Source organism: Arachis hypogaea, chromosome 10 (genome assembly GCF_003086295.3).
Source record: "Arachis hypogaea cultivar Tifrunner chromosome 10, arahy.Tifrunner.gnm2.J5K5, whole genome shotgun sequence".
Taxonomy (NCBI): Eukaryota; Viridiplantae; Streptophyta; class Magnoliopsida; order Fabales; family Fabaceae; genus Arachis; species Arachis hypogaea.
The window spans coordinates 64,842,817-64,858,895 of record NC_092045.1 but is presented as its reverse complement, the minus strand read 5'-3'; the positions used below and the strand labels follow the sequence as shown (position 1 = coordinate 64,858,895).

Sequence of the window (16,079 nt, the reverse complement as noted above, 5' to 3'; positions counted from 1 at the left end):
TCAGCAGTCCTTTGTCAGCCTCCTATCAGAGTTTTGCTCAGGTCCCTCAATTTCAGCCAGAAAATACCTGAAATCACAGAAAAACACACAAACTCATAGTAAAATCTAGAAATGTGAATTTAGCATAAAAGCTAATGAAAACATCCCTAAAAGTAACTAGATCATGCTAAAAACTACCTAAAAACAATGCCAAAAAGCGTATAAATTATCCGCTCATCATAACACCAAACTTAAATTGTTGCTTGTCCCCAAGCAACTGAGAATCAATTAGGATAAAAAGAAGATAATATACTATAAATTCCAAATTATCAATGAATATTAATTCTAATTAGATGAGCGGGACTTGTAGCTTTTTGCTTCTGAACAGTTTTGGCATCTCACTTTTTCCATTGAAGTTCAGAATGATTGGCTTCTCTAGGAACTTAGAATTTCGGATGGTGTTATTGATTCTCCTAGTTAAGTATGTTGATTCTTGAACACAGCTACTTATGAGTCTTGGCCGTGGCCCTAAGCACTTTGTTTTCCAGTATTACCACCGGATACATAAATGCCACAGACACATGACTGGGTGAACCTTTTCAAATTGTGACTCAGCATTGCTAGAGTCCCCAGATACAGGTGTCCAGAGCTCTTAAGCACACTCTTTTTGCTTTGGATCACGACTTTAACCACTCAGTCTCAAGCTTTTCACTTGGTCCTTCATGACACAAGCACATGGTTAGGGACAGCTTGATTTAGCCGCTTATGCCTGGATTTTATTTCCTTGGGCCCTCCTATCCATTGATGCTCAAAGCCTTGGATCCTTTTTACCCTTGCCTTTTGGTTTTAAGGGCTATTGGCTTTTTCTGCTTGCTTTTTTTTCTTTTTCTTTCTATTTTTTTCGCCACTTTTTTTTTCGCACAAGCTTTTGCTTTTTCACTGCTTTTTCTTGCTTCAAGAATCAATTTTATGATTTTTTTCAGATCATCAATAACATTTCTCTTTTTCATCATTCTTTCAAGAGCCAACAATTTTAACATTTATAAACAACAAGATCAAAAATATGCACTGTTTCAAGCATTCATTCAAAAGACAAAAAGTATTTTCACCACATCAATATAATTAAACTAAATTCAAAGATAAATTCGAAATTCATGTACTTCTTGTTCTTTTGAATTAAAAACATTTTACATTTAAGAGAGGTGAAAGATTCTTGGAGTTATTCATAATTTTAAGACATAGTTACTAACTACTAGTGATCATTAAAGCATAAAAACAGAAAAATACGAGCAAGGAGATTAAGGAATGAGTCCACCTTAGTGAGGGTGGCGTCCTCCTCTTGAAGAACCAATGGTGCTCTTTGAGCTCCTTTATGTCTCTTCCTTGCTTCTGCTCATATGAGAAAGAAGAGAACAAAAAAAGAAAAGGAATCCTCTATGTCACAGTAAAGAGGATCCTTATTATTAGTATAAGAAGAAAGGAATAAAAGTGAAGAAGAATGGAGAATCCAAACACAAGGGTGAGAATAGAGGCAGTGATTTGAGATGAAGAGAAGTGTTAGTGAATAGATAAATAAATAGAAGAAGAGAAAAGGGAAGGAATTTCGAAAATAAATTTTGAAGAGGAGTTAAATTATTTTTCGAAAATAAAAAGGGAAGATAGAATTAAAATTAAAATTTAAAACAATTAATTAATTAAAAAGAATTTAAAAAAAAAAGATGAGATATTTTCAAAAATTAGAGAGAGAAAATTAGTTAGGTGGTTTTGAAAAAGATAAGAAACAAACAAAAAGTTAATTAGTTAGTTGAAAAAGATATTAAAGTCAAATTTGAAAAGATAAGAAGATAAGAAGTTAGATAAGATATTTTGAAATCAAAATTTTGAAAAAGATAAAATTTTGAAAAAGATATGATAAAATATATGATAAAAAGATAAGATTTTTAAGAAAAAGATATTTTGAAAAAGATTTAAAATTAAAATTGATTATTTGACTAACAAGAAACTAAAAGATAAGATTCTAGAATTTAAAGATTGAACCTTTCTTAACAAGAAAGTAACAAACTTCAAATTTTTGAATCAATCACATTAATTGTTAGTAAAGTTTCAAATTTTTTTATTTTTTTATTTTTTTTTAAAAAAAGATAAGAAAAAGGTTTTGAAAATAAATTTTTAAAATTTCGAAAATTAAAAAAAAAATGAAAAAGATGTGATTTTTGAAAAAGATTTTGAAAAGATAAGATTTTTAAAATTGAAAATTTAACTTGACTTATAAGAAACAACTAATTTTTAAAAATTTTTACCAAGTCAACCCAAAATTTTGAAAATTTGGAGGGAAATAAAGAAAAGATATTTTTTTGATTTTTGAATTTTTAATGAGGAGAGAGAAAAGCACAAACATGACCCAAAACATAAAAATTTTGGATCAAAACACAAGATGCATGCAAGAACACTATGAATGTCAAGATGAACACCAAGAACACTTTGAAGATCATGATGAACATCAAGAACATAATTTTGAAAAATTTTTGATGCAAAGAAAACATACAAGACACCAAACTTAGAAATCTTTAATGCATGGATTCTAACAAACGAAAAATGCGTATGAAAAACAAGAAAAGATGCAAAACAAGAAAACATCAAGATCAAACAAGAAGACTTACCAAGAACAACTTGAAGATCATGAAGAACACCATGAATGCATGAATTTTCGAAAAATGCATAATAATAATTTTTTTTTAAAACATGCAATTGACACCAAACTTAAAAATTGACTCAAGACTCAAACAAGAAACACAAAATATTTTTGGTTTTTATGATTTTCTAATTTTTTGTATTTTCTTTTATTTTTTTGAAAATATTCTTTAGAAAAACAAAAATAAAGAAAAAACTTTTGAAAGACTTTTGAAAAAATTTTTTGAAAAATTTTTGAAAACAAAACAAAAAGAAAATTACCTAATCTGAGCAACAAGATGAACCGTCAGTTGTCCATACTCGAACAATCCCTGACAACGGCGCCAAAAACTTGGTGGACAAAATTTTGATCATCAATGTTGTATTCTTTGTTGTTGTATGGAATAATTATAATGGCTATGTGTGGACACAACTCCGTTCAACTAACCAGCAAGTGTACTGGGTCGTCCAAGTAATAAACCTTACGCGAGTAAGGGTCGATCCCACAGAGATTGTTGATATGAAGCAAGCTATGGTCATTGATGAGCGGATAATTTATACGCTTTTTGGCATTGTTTTTATATAGTTTTTAGTAAGTTTAAGCTACTTTTAGGGATGTTTTCATTAGTTTTTATGTTAAATTCACATTTCTGGACTTTACTATGAGTTTGTGTGTTTTTCTGTGATTTCAGGTAAATTCTGACTGAAATTGAGGGATTTGAGCAAAACTCTGAAGAAGGCTGACAAAAGGACTGCTGATGCTGTTGGAATCTGACCTCCCTGCACTCGAAATGGATTTTCTGGAGCTACAGAACTCTAATTGGCGCGCTCTCAACGGCGTTGGAAAGTAGACATCCAGGGCTTTCCAGCAATATATAATAGTCCATACTTTATTCGAAGAATGACGACGTAACTTGGCGTTAAACGCCAAGTACACGCTGCTGTCTGGAGTTAAACGCCAGAAAAACGTCATGATCCGGAGTTAAACGCCCAAAACACGTCATAACTCAAAGTTTAACGCCAAGAAATGCCTTAGCTCGTGGAATGATCAAGCTCAGCCCAAGCATACACCAAGTGGGCCCCGGAAGTGGATTTATGCATCAATTACTTACTCATGTAAACCCTAGTAGCTAGTCTAGTATATATAGGACATTTATCTATTGTATTAGACATCCTGGATTGTATTTTGAATCCTGTGATCACGTTAGAGAGGGCTGGCCATTCGGCCATGCCTGAACTCTTTGCTTATGTATTTTCAACGGTGGAGTTTCTGCACACCATAGATTAAGGGTGTGGAGCTCTGCTGTACCTCAAGTATTAATGAAGTTCTATTATCTTTTATTCAAATCTCTCTTATTCTTATTCCAAGATATTCATTCGTACCCAAGAAATATGATGAATGTTATGAGTCAGATTACCCTCATTATCATTCTCACTTATGAACGCGCGTGATTGACAACCACTTCCGTTCTACATGCAACAGAGCTTGAATGTATATCTCTTAGATTCCCCAACAGAATCTTCGTGGTATAAGCTAGATAGATGGCGGCATTTATGAGGGTCCGGAAAGTCTCACCTTGTCTGTGGTATTCCGAGTAAGATCCTGGGAATCCGGAAAGTCCAACCTTGTCTGTGGTGTTCCGAGTAGGATTCCGGTAATGAATGACCGTGACGTGCTTCAAACTTTAACCTGCTGGGCGTTAGTGACAGACGCAAAAGAGGGATTCTATTCCAGTAGGAGCGGGAACCAACCGGTGATTAGCCGTACTGTGACAGAGTGCGTTAGCATAGTTTTCACTGCGAGGATGGGATGTAGCCATCAGCCATGGGTGATGCCTCCAGACTGGTTAGCTGTGCGAGTGACAGCCGCACAGGATATTTCCCCGTGAGGAATGAAAGTAGCCACAGTTGATGGTGAACCCCTATACAAAGCTTGCCATGGAAAGGGGTAAGAAGGACTGAGTAGAAGGAGTAGGAGAACAGGCGTCCAAGAGCTCTACAGCATCTCCATCCGCTTATCTGAAATTCCCACCAATAAATCTGCATAAGTGTTCTATCCCTTTTATTATTTCTTCTTTTTATTATTAATTATTCGAAAACCCATAAACCATTTTTAATTTGCCTAACTGAGATTTGCAAGGTGACCATAGCTTGCTTCATACCAACAATCTCTATGGATTCGACCCTTACTCACGTAAGGTTTATTACTTGGACGACCCAGTACACTTGCTGGTTAGTTGAACGGAGTTGTGTCCACTAGTGCCAATTTCTAAAATCCAATTACAAGAAAATAGGAATCACAATTTCGTCCACCAAGTTTTTGGCGCCGTTGCCGGGGATTGTTCAAGTATGGACAACTGACGGTTCATCTTGTTGCTCAGATTAGGTAACTTTCTTTTCAAAAACTTTTTCAAAAATTTTTCTTTTATTTTTCGTTTTTCCAAAAATGTTTTTTGAAAAAAAATCAATAAAAATACAAAAAAATTAGAAAATCATAAAAATCAAAAAATATTTTGTGTTTCTTGTTTGAGTATTGTGTTGATTTTTAAGTTTGGTGTCAATTTCATGCTTTTAAAAATTTCTCTTGCATTTTTCGAAAATCCCATGCATTCATAGTGTTCTTCATGATCTTCAAGTTGTTCTTGACAAGTCTTCTTGTTTGATCTTGATGATTTCTTGTTTTGTGTCTTTTGTTGTTTTGCATGTGCATTTTTGCATTCATATTTTCCATGCATTAAGATTTCTAAGTTTGGTGTCTTGCATGTTTTCTTTGCATCAAAAATTTTTCAAAATTATGTTCTTGATGTTCATCATGATCTTCAAAGTGTTCTTGGTGTTCATCTTGACATTCATAGCATTCTTGCATGCATCTTGTGTCTTGATCCAACATTTTCATGTTTTGGGTCATTTTTGTGTTTTTCTTTAAAAATTCAAAAATAAAAAATATCTTTTCCTTATTTTCCTCCAAAATTTCGAAATTTTGGGTTGACTTGGTCAAAAATTTTCAAAATTAGTTGTTTCTTACAAGTCAAGTCAAAATTTCAATTTTAAAAATCTTATCTTTTCAAAATCTTTTTCAAAAATCATATCTTTTTCATTTTTTATATAATTTTCGAAAATTTCAAAAATTATTTTTCAAAATATTTTCAAAATCTTTTTCTTATCTTTATATCAAATTTTCAAAAATTAGCTAACAAGTAATGTGATTGGTTCAAAAATTTGAAGTTTGTTACTTTCTTGTTAAGAAAGGTTCAATCTTTAAGTTCTAGAATCTTATCTTGTAGTTTCTTGTTAGTTAAGTAATTTTAAAAATTAAATCTTTTTCAAAATATCTTTTTCTTAAAACTTTTATTTTATCTTTTATCTTATCTTTTTCAAAAATCTTATCTTTTTCAAAATTTGATTTCAAAATATCTTATCTAACTTTCTATCTTCTTATCTTTTTCAAAATTTGATTTCAAATCTTTTTCAATTAACTAACTAACTTTTTGTTTATTTCTTATCTTTTTCAAAACCAACTAACTACCTATCCCTCTCTAATTTTCGAAAATTCTCCCTCTCTTTTTCAAAAATTCTTTTTGTTTTAAATGTTAATTATATTTTGTCTTTGATTTTCGAAAATTACTAACCTCTTTTTCAAAAATTATTTTCGAAATTTCCCTTCTCTTCTCTTATTCTATTTAATTATTTAATTACTAACACTTCTCTTCACCTCTCTTCATCTAAAAAATCCGAATTCCTTTTCTTTCTTATACCCCTTTCTTTTTCTACTAACATAAGGGAATCTCTATACTATAACATAGAGGATTCCTTTTTCTTTTCTTGTTTTCTTCTCTTTCATATGAGCAGGAACAGGGAAAAAGGCACTCTTGTTGAAATTGATCCAGAACCTGAAAGGACTCTGAAGAGAAAATTAAAAGAAGCTAAATTACAACAATCCAGAAACAACCTTTCAGAAATTTTCGAACAAGAGAAGGAGATGGCCGAAAATAATAATAATAATGCAAGGAGAATGCTTGGTGACTTCACAAAGCCAACATCCAAGTTTGATGGAAGAAGCATCTCCATTCCTGCCATTGGAGCCAATAACTTTGAGCTTAAGCCTCAACTAGTTGCATTAATGCAACAAAACTGCAAGTTTTATGGACTTCCATCTGAAGATCCTTATCAGTTTTTAACTGAATTCTTGCAAGTCTGTGATACTGTAAAGACGAATGGAGTTAATCCTGAAGTCTACAGACTCATGCTTTTCCCTTTTGCTGTAAGAAACAGAGCTAGAATATGGTTGGATTCACAACCTAAGGATAGCCTGGACTCCTGGGATAAGCTGGTCACTGCATTCTTAGATACGTTCTTTCCTCCTCAAAAGCTGAGCAAGCTGAGAGTGGATGTTCAAACCTTCAAACAAAAAGATGGTGAATCCCTCTATGAAGCTTGGGAGAGATACAAGCAGCTGACCAAGAGATGTCCATCTGACATGTTTTCAGAATGGACCCTATTAGATATATTCTATTATGGTCTCTCTGAATTTTCGAAAATGTCACTGGATCACTCTGCAGGTGGATCTATTCACCAGAAGAAGACGCCTGAAGAGGCTCAAGAACTCATTGACATGGTTGCAAACAACCAGTTCATGTATACTTCTGAGAGGAATTCCGTGAACAATGGGGTACCTCAGAAGAAAGGAGTTCTTGAAATTGATGCTCTGAATGCCATATTGGCTCAGAACAAAATGTTGACTCAACAGGTCAACATAATCTCTCAAAATCTGAATGGATTGCAACATGCATCCAACAGTGCTAGAGAGGCAGCTTCTGAAGAAGCTTATGATCCTGAGAATCCTGCCATGGCAGAGGTTAACTACATGGGTGAACCATATGGAAACACCTATAACCCATCATGGAGAAATCATCCAAATTTCTCCTGGAAGGATCAACAAAAGCCTCAACAAGGCTTTAACAATGGTGGACGCAATAGGCTGAATAATAGTAAGCCATATCCATCATCTTCTCAGCAACAGACAGAGAACTCTGAACAAAATAATTCTACTTTAGCTAATATAGTCTCTGATCTGTCAAAGGCCACTTTCAGTTTCATGAATGAAACAAGATCCTCCATTAGAAATTTGGAGGCACAAGTGGGCCAGCTGAGTAAGAAAGTTATTGAAACTCCTCCCAGTATTCTCCCAAGCAATACAGAAGAGAATCCAAAAGGAGAGTGCAAGGCCATTGATTTGATCAAAGTGGCCGAATGCACTAGGGAGGAGGAGGACAAAAATCCTAGTGAGGAAGACCTCCTGGGACGTTCCTCAAGCAAGAAGGAGTCTCCTATTAAGGATCCTGAGGAATCTGAGGCTCATCTAGAGACCATAGAGATTCCTTTAAATCTCCTTCTGCCATTCATGAGCTCTGAAGAATATTCATCCTCTGAAGAGGATGAAGACGTGACTGGAGAGCAAGTTGCTCAATATCTAGGAGCTATCATGAAGCTGAATGCCAAGCTATTTGGTAATGAGACTTGGGAAAGTGAACCTCCCTTGCTCATTAGTGATTTAGATACTTGGATTCAGGAAACTCTACCTCAAAAGAAACAAGATCCTGGCAAGTTCTTAGTACCTTGCACCATTGGCACCATGAGCTTTGAAAAAGCTCTATGTGATCTTGGGTCAGGAATAAATCTGATGCCACTCTCTGTAATGGAGAAGCTGGGAATCAATGAGGTACAACCTGCCTTGTTCTCATTACAATTAGCAGATAAGTCAATGAGACAAGCTTATGGAATGGTAGAGGACGTGCTAGTAAAGGTTGAAGGCCTTTACATCCTTACTGATTTCATAATCCTAGATACTAGGAAGGAAGATGATGAATGCATCATCCTAGGAAGACCTTTCCTAGCCACAGCAGGAGCTGTGATAGATGTCAATAGAGGTGAGCTAGTCCTTCAATTAAATGGAGAATATCTTGTGTTTCAAGCACATGGCCATCCCTCTGTGACAAAAGAGAGTAAGCATGAAGAGCTTCTCTCAGTTCAAGGTCAAGAAGAGCCCACACAGTCAAACTCTAAGTTTGGTGTTGTGTAGCCACAACCAAACTCTAAGTTTGGTGTTAAGACCCCATATCCAAACTCTAAGTTTGGTGTTGGGACTATACAACATTGACCTGATCACCTTTTAGCTCCATGAGGGCCACTGTCAAGCTATTGACATTAAAGAAGCGCTTGTTGGGAGGCAACCCAATCTTATTTATCTAATTTTATTTTATTTTGTTTCTTTGTTATTTTTGTGTTTAATTAGGTACATGATCATGAGGAGTCACGAAAAAATCAAAAAAATTAAAAACAGAGTCAAAAACAGAAGAAAAAAATTTTTCACCCTGGAGGATGCACGGGCTGGCGTTCAACGCCCAGAAGGTGCATCTGGCCGGCGTTCAACGCCAGAACAGAGCACCATTCTGGTGCTGAACGCCCAAAACAAGCAACAACCTGGCGTTAAACGCCAGGATGGTGCACAGAGAGGACAAACTGGCGCTGAACGCCAGGAACAAGCATGAAACTGGCGTTCAACGCCAGAAACATGCATCACATGGGCGTTGAACGCCCAGAACATGCACCAATGGGCGTTTAAACGCCAGAATGGTGTGCCAAGGCATTTTACATGCCTATTTGGTGCAGGGATGGAATTCCTTGACACCTCAGGATCTGAGGACCTCACAGGATCCCCACCTACCTCGCCCTCTCTCTTTCCATTCATGATCATCCCTTCTGTTTTTCATTCACCACCTGCTGCTACCCATTCTACCCCATACACCCCACCTACCTTTACAATTTAACTTCTCTTCCCCACCCAATCCCACCCATATAGCCGAATCCATCTCCCCTCACTCACCTCCATTATCTTCTTCTTCTTCTTCTCTTCTTTCTGTTCTTGCTCGAGGGCGAGCAATATTTTAAGTTTGGTGTGGTAAAAGCATAGCTTTTTTGCTTTTCCATTACCATTAATGGCACCCAAGGCCAGAGAAACCTCAAAGGGAAGACAAAAGCTTCCACCTCTGAGTCTTGGGAGATGGAAAATATAAGCCGTCATAGCTCAGTGGTATAACATGTGACTGCAAATCAAGAGATCCCTGAGATACCTCAGGGGATAAGTTGTCCTCCACACAACTATTGGGAGCAAATAATGTTAAAAACACCAACATCACTAGGGATCATGCAACAGAAGCAAGGAAAAGACATAAAGAAGCTCAAAAAGCACCATTGGACCTTCAAGAAGGCGCCACCCTCACTCAGGTGGATTCATTCCTTGCTCTTTATTTCTTTCTGTTTTCGTTTTTAATGCTGTGTTTATCTATGTTTTGTGTTTCTACTTCATGATCATTAGTGTGTAACCATGCCTTAAAGCTATAAATAAAATCCATTAGTCCTTCACCTCTCTTAAAAGAAAAATGTTTTAAATTCAAAAGAACAAGAAGTATATAATTTTCGAAATTATTAGTGAATTTAATTTAATTATATTGATGTGGTGGCAATAATTTTTGTTTTCTGAATGAATGAATGAACAGTGCATATTTTTGATCTTGTTGTTTATGAGTGTTAAAATTGTTGGTGCTTGAAAGAATGATGAACAAAGAGAAATGTTATTGATGATCTGAAAAACATCATGAAATTGATTCTTGAAGCAAGAGAAAGCAGTGAAAAAGTAAGCTTGAAAAAAAAAAGGTGAAAAGAAAAAGAAAGAGCAGTAGAAAAAGCCAATAGCCCTTAAAACCAAAAGGCAAGGGTAAAAAGGATACAAGGCTTTGAGCATCAATGGATAGGAGGGCCCAAGGAAATAAAATCCAGGCCTAAGCGGCTAAATCAAGCTGTCCCTAACCATGTGCTTGTGTCATGAAGGTCCAAGTGAAAAGCTTGAGACTAAGTGGTTAAAGTCGTGATCCAAAAGAGTGTGCTTAAGAGCTCTGGACACCACTAACTGGGGACTTTAGCAAAGCTGAGTCACAATCTGAAAAGGTTCACCCAGTTATGTGTCTGTGGCATTTGTGTATCCGGTGGTAATACTGGAAGACAAAGTGCTTAGGGCCACGGCCAAGACTCATAAGTAGTTGTGTTCAAGAATCAACATGCTTAACTAGGAAAGTCAATAACACTATCTGAAATTCTAAGTTCCTAGAGAAGCCAATCACTCTAAACTTCAAAGGAAAAAGTGAGATGCCAAAACTGTTCAGAAGCAAAAAGCTACAAGTCCCGCTCATCTAATTAAATTAATATTCATTGATATTCTGAGATTTATAGTATATTCTCTTCTTTTATCCTATTTGATTTTCAGTTGCTTGGGGACAAGCAACAATTTAAGTTTGATGTTGTGATGAGCGGATAATTTATACGCTTTTTGGCATTGTTTTTATATAGTTTTTAGTAAGTTTAAGCTACTTTTAGGGATGTTTTCATTAGTTTTTATGTTAAATTCACATTTCTGGACTTTACTATGATTTTGTGTGTTTTTCTGTGATTTCAGGTAAATTCTGACTGAAATTGAGGGATTTGAGCAAAACTCTGAAGAAGGCTGACAAAAGGACTGCTGATGCTGTTGGAATCTGACCTCCCTGCACTCGAAATGGATTTTCTGGAGCTACAGAACTCCAATTAGCGCGCTCTCAACGGCGTTGGAAAGTAGACATCCAGGGCTTTCCAGTAATATATAATAGTCCATACTTTATTCGAAGAATGACGACGTAACGTGGCGTTAAACGCCAAGTACACGCTGCTGTCTGGAGTTAAACGCCAGAAAAACGTCATGATCCGGAGTTAAACGCCCAAAACACGTCATAACTCAAAGTTTAACGCCAAGAAATGCCTTAGCTCGTGGAATGATCAAGCTCAGCCCAAGCATACACCAAGTGGGCCCCGGAAGTGGATTTATGCATCAATTACTTACTCATGTAAACCCTAGTAGCTAGTCTAGTATATATAGGACATTTATCTATTGTATTAGACATCCTGGATTGTATTTTGAATCCTGTGATCACGTTAGAGAGGGCTGGCCATTCGGCCATGCCTGAACTCTTTGCTTATGTATTTTCAACGGTGGAGTTTCTGCACACCATAGATTAAGGGTGTGGAGCTCTGCTGTACCTCAAGTATTAATGAAGTTCTATTATCTTTTATTCAAATCTCTCTTATTCTTACTCCAAGATATTCATTCGTACCCAAGAAACATGATGAATGTTATGAGTCAGATTACCCTCATTATCATTCTCACTTATGAACGCGCGTGATTGACAACCACTTCCGTTCTACATGCAACAGAGCTTGAATGTATATCTCTTAGATTCCCCAACAGAATCTTCGTGGTATAAGCTAGATAGATGGCAGCATTTATGAGGGTCCAGAAAGTCTCACCTTGTCTGTGGTATTCCGAGTAAGATCCTGGGAATCCGGAAAGTCCAACCTTGTCTGTGGTGTTCCGAGTAGGATTCCGGTAATGAATGACCGTGACGTGCTTCAAACTTTAACCTGCTGGGCGTTAGTGACAGACGCAAAAGAGGGATTCTATTCCAGTAGGAGCGGGAACCAACCGGTGATTAGCCGTACTGTGACAGAGTGCGTTAGCATAGTTTTCACTGCGAGGATGGGATGTAGCCATCAGCCATGGGTGATGCCTCCAGACTGGTTAGCTGTGCGAGTGACAGCCGCACAGGATATTTCCCCGTGAGGAATGAAAGTAGCCACAGTTGATGGTGAACCCCTATACAAAGCTTGCCATGGAAAGGAGTAAGAAGGACTGAGTAGAAGGAGTAGGAGAACAGGCGTCCAAGAGCTCTACAGCATCTCCATCCGCTTATCTGAAATTCCCACCAATAAATCTGCATAAGTGTTCTATCTCTTTTATTATTTCTTCTTTTTATTATTAATTATTCGAAAACCCATAAACCGTTTTTAATCTGCCTAACTGAGATTTGCAAGGTGACCATAGCTTGCTTCATACCAACAATCTCTGTGGATTCGACCCTTACTCACGTAAGGTTTATTACTTGGACGACCCAGTACACTTGCTGGTTAGTTGAACGGAGTTGTGTCCACTAGTGCCAATTTCTAAAATCCAATTACAAGAAAATAGGAATCACAATTTCGTCCACCAGTCATCTTGTAAATCTCAGTCAGGCGGATAATAATTGATTATGGATTTTAGAATAATAATAAATAATAAACAGAAAATAAAGTTAATTAAAATAGGATAGAAATACTTATGTAAATTAATGGTGGGAATTTCAGATAGGCGTATGGAGATATTGTGCCCTTTCTTTTTCTACTTTCCTACTTCTTCCTTCCAATTCTTTCATTCCTTCCTATGGCAAGCTATATGTAGGGCATCACTGTTGTCAATGGATACATCCCATCCTCTCAGTGAAAAAGGTCCAAATGCTCTGTCATAGCACGGCTAATCATCTGTCGGTTCTCAATCAGGTTGGAATAGAATCCCTTGATTCTTTTGCGTCTGTCACTAACGCCCAGCCTTCAGGAGTTTGAAGCTCGTCACAGTCATTCAATCCCAGAATCCTACTCGGAATACCACAGACAAGGTTTAGACTTTCCGGATTCTCATGAATGCCGCCATCAATCTAGCTTATACCACGAAGATTCTGTTTAAGGAATCAAAAAGATATGCGCCCGGCCTAAGGTAGAACGGAAATGGTTGTCAATCACGCGCGTTCATAGGTGAGAATGATGATGAGTGTCACGGATCATCACATCCATCAAGTTGAAGTGCAAAGAATATCTTAGAATAGGAATAAAGAGAATTGAATAGGAAATAGTAGTAATTGCATTAAAACTTGAGGTACAGCAGAGCTCCACACCCTTAATCTATGGTGTGTAGAAACGCCACCGTTGAAAATACATAAGTGAAAGGTTCAGGCATTGCCAAATGGCCAGCCCCCCAAAACGTGATCAATAGTCTCCTAAGATGAAGAATAAAACAAAACTGAGACCAAAGATGTCTAATACAATAGTAAATTATCCTATTTATACTAGACTAGCTGCTAGGGTTTACATGAGTAAGTAATTGATGCATAAATCCACTTCCGGGGCCCACTTGGTGTGTGTTTGGGCTGAGCTTGATCTATCCACGAGCTGAGGCTTCTTTTGGAGTTGAACGCCAAGTTGTAACGTGTTTTGGGCGTTCAACTCCGGTTCGTGACGTGTTTCTGGCGTTTGACTTCTGACAGCAACATAGAACTGGTGTTGAGCGCCAGTTTACATCATCTAATCACGAATAAAGTATGAACTATTATATATTGCTGGAAATCCCTGGATGTCTACTTTCCAACGCCGTTAAGAGCGCGCCATTTGGAGTTCTGTAGCTCCAGAAAATCCGTTTCGAGTGCAGGGAGGTCAGATTCCAACAGCATCAGCAGTCCTTTGTCAGCCTCCTATCAGAGTTTTGCTCAGGTCCCTCAATTTCAGCCAGAAAATACCTGAAATCATAGAAAAACACACAAACTCATAGTAAAATCCAGAAATGTGAATTTAGCATAAAAAATAATGAAAACATCCCTAAAAGTGATTAGATCATGCTAAAAACTAGCTAAAAATAATGCCAAAAAGCGTATAAATTATCCGCTCATCATGGACCTGTTTGAATTCTTGGTTTTGTAACTATTCTGAGGGTTACCTAAAACTGTAGGTCAATCTTGGATGAGATCTTCTGTGCTGATCGGAACGATTGTATATGATTTGTTGGACTTGATGGTGGTGCTGATTCCTTCGTCCCCGGAGGGTGGGGGGTACCTGCAAAGGACTCCGATGCTTAAGTTAGCAAGGGTATTAAGCAGGTATTAAGTAGAATCAGAGTATGAGTTATACCTGGGTGCTCCAGTGTATTTATAATGGTGTAGAGAGACCTTCCTTAGATAAGATAAGTTAGTTATCTTATCTTATCTTTATTTTCGAGTGAGGCCATCTTATCTTTAAGAGAACCGCCTTTATCTCCATAGGCTTGGGCTGCCCTTGGATTCGGGTTGTGTTCCTCTGTTTGGGCCCTTTATTGGGCTTTCCTGGTAGTTTGGCCGAGCTCTTTGAGAAGAGGCCGGATTGTCCTGGCCTGAAGAGGTCGGTCGCTTTGTCGGTAGAACATCCCGGGTCGGACAGCTTGACCCAGGGTATGAACAGTGCCCCTGATCGAGCTCGGTCTTCCTTTTTGAGGTTGAGTCTTTAGTTTTAGGACTTCGATCCTTCTTGGGTGAAACCAAACTCGAGCATTTCGTCGATTTTATCTTTGTAGAGTTCCTTTTTGAATGCGGAACGTTTCTGTTCCGTTTCCTCTGAAAGCATGCGCTTTTGCATTAGTGTCCTGGCCTTGGGAATGCACGAGGGTTTTTAATGCCCTCATCAATTGGTTTTTGATGCTCCGTTTCTTTTGGCTTTTATTTTGAATTTTACTTCTTAAGGAACGTTTTTCTTTCTCTCTTGCTTTTTGCTGTAACTTCCCCTTTTTCTTCTCTCGTTCTGTTTTCATCTTGAAAACTTATGTTTCTTGGCGTTTCTTCTTGCAATGTTTTTTGGCGATCGTAAGGGCTTTCGACGGCAATTTCTGGTCTCTTTGTCTTCAACCTTCTTCCACATTCTTCTCATTTTTCAAGTTGGTTTTGCTTTTTCTTTCGTCGTCTGTTTTTGCTGCTCTGTATTTGATTTTGAAGTTTTGTTTTTGACTGAGTGCATGTTGGAAAGCTTGAACCTTTGTATATTATCATGCTTGGTTTATCACTGTGATGCACGCTTTCTGGTTTTCCTTTTGACCTTATGTATGCTTCTTAGGTGTATTTTCCTGGTTTGGCTCTTTAGGGCTTCGTATGCTTACTGCTGATTTCTGAACTGTTGTTTTTTTAGGAAGGTTGCTTCTTTTGATGGCTTTTGTTCTGTTGACTACTTTTCTTTGATGGAGATTTGCTCCGTAAAAGAACTTTTCTTTTGGCGGCTCATTTGATCTTCTTCGCGTTTGTTTTTCTTTTTGGGATGTTGCTTTCTGGGAAAGGGTTTCTCTTTGTTCTTGCTACGAGTTTTTGTTGGGTCGTTAGCCTTGTAGATTTTCCTGCATCTTTGTTCCCTGATTGCCTCCAAATGATATCCCTAGGCCTTCTTGGTGTGGGTCTTGGGGTTTCTTTTTGCTGTTTGTGCCGTGTTTGGACTGTGCTGGCTGAGTTGTTTTGATTTTGTCTAAGATGTTTTTAGTAATCCATTCTCCTTTTCTTGTTTTGTAGAGACGTCTTCTAAAGATCCTGAGGGTATGTCCAATTGGTCGGACTCCCTTGTTTTGATGTGTGTTTCTGTGGTCAATGCTGAATTTTGTATGGAGCTTAGGAAACATCACCATCTCTGTAAGAGTAGGGATCAAGAGAAGAATTATGAGTTGGTGGCACCTGACTCTGAGGAGAGGGTTC

General features: G+C 37.3%; 1 non-coding gene across 1 annotated transcript; it reads right to left on the bottom strand.

The window, feature by feature from the left end:
• Positions 1-7,024: 7,024 nt before the first annotated feature.
• LOC112718774 (small nucleolar RNA R71) lies at positions 7,025-7,128 on the bottom strand. The gene has a single exon (XR_003161101.1). It is a non-coding gene; the product is annotated as a small nucleolar RNA R71 (small nucleolar RNA).
• Positions 7,129-16,079: the final 8,951 nt, after the last annotated feature.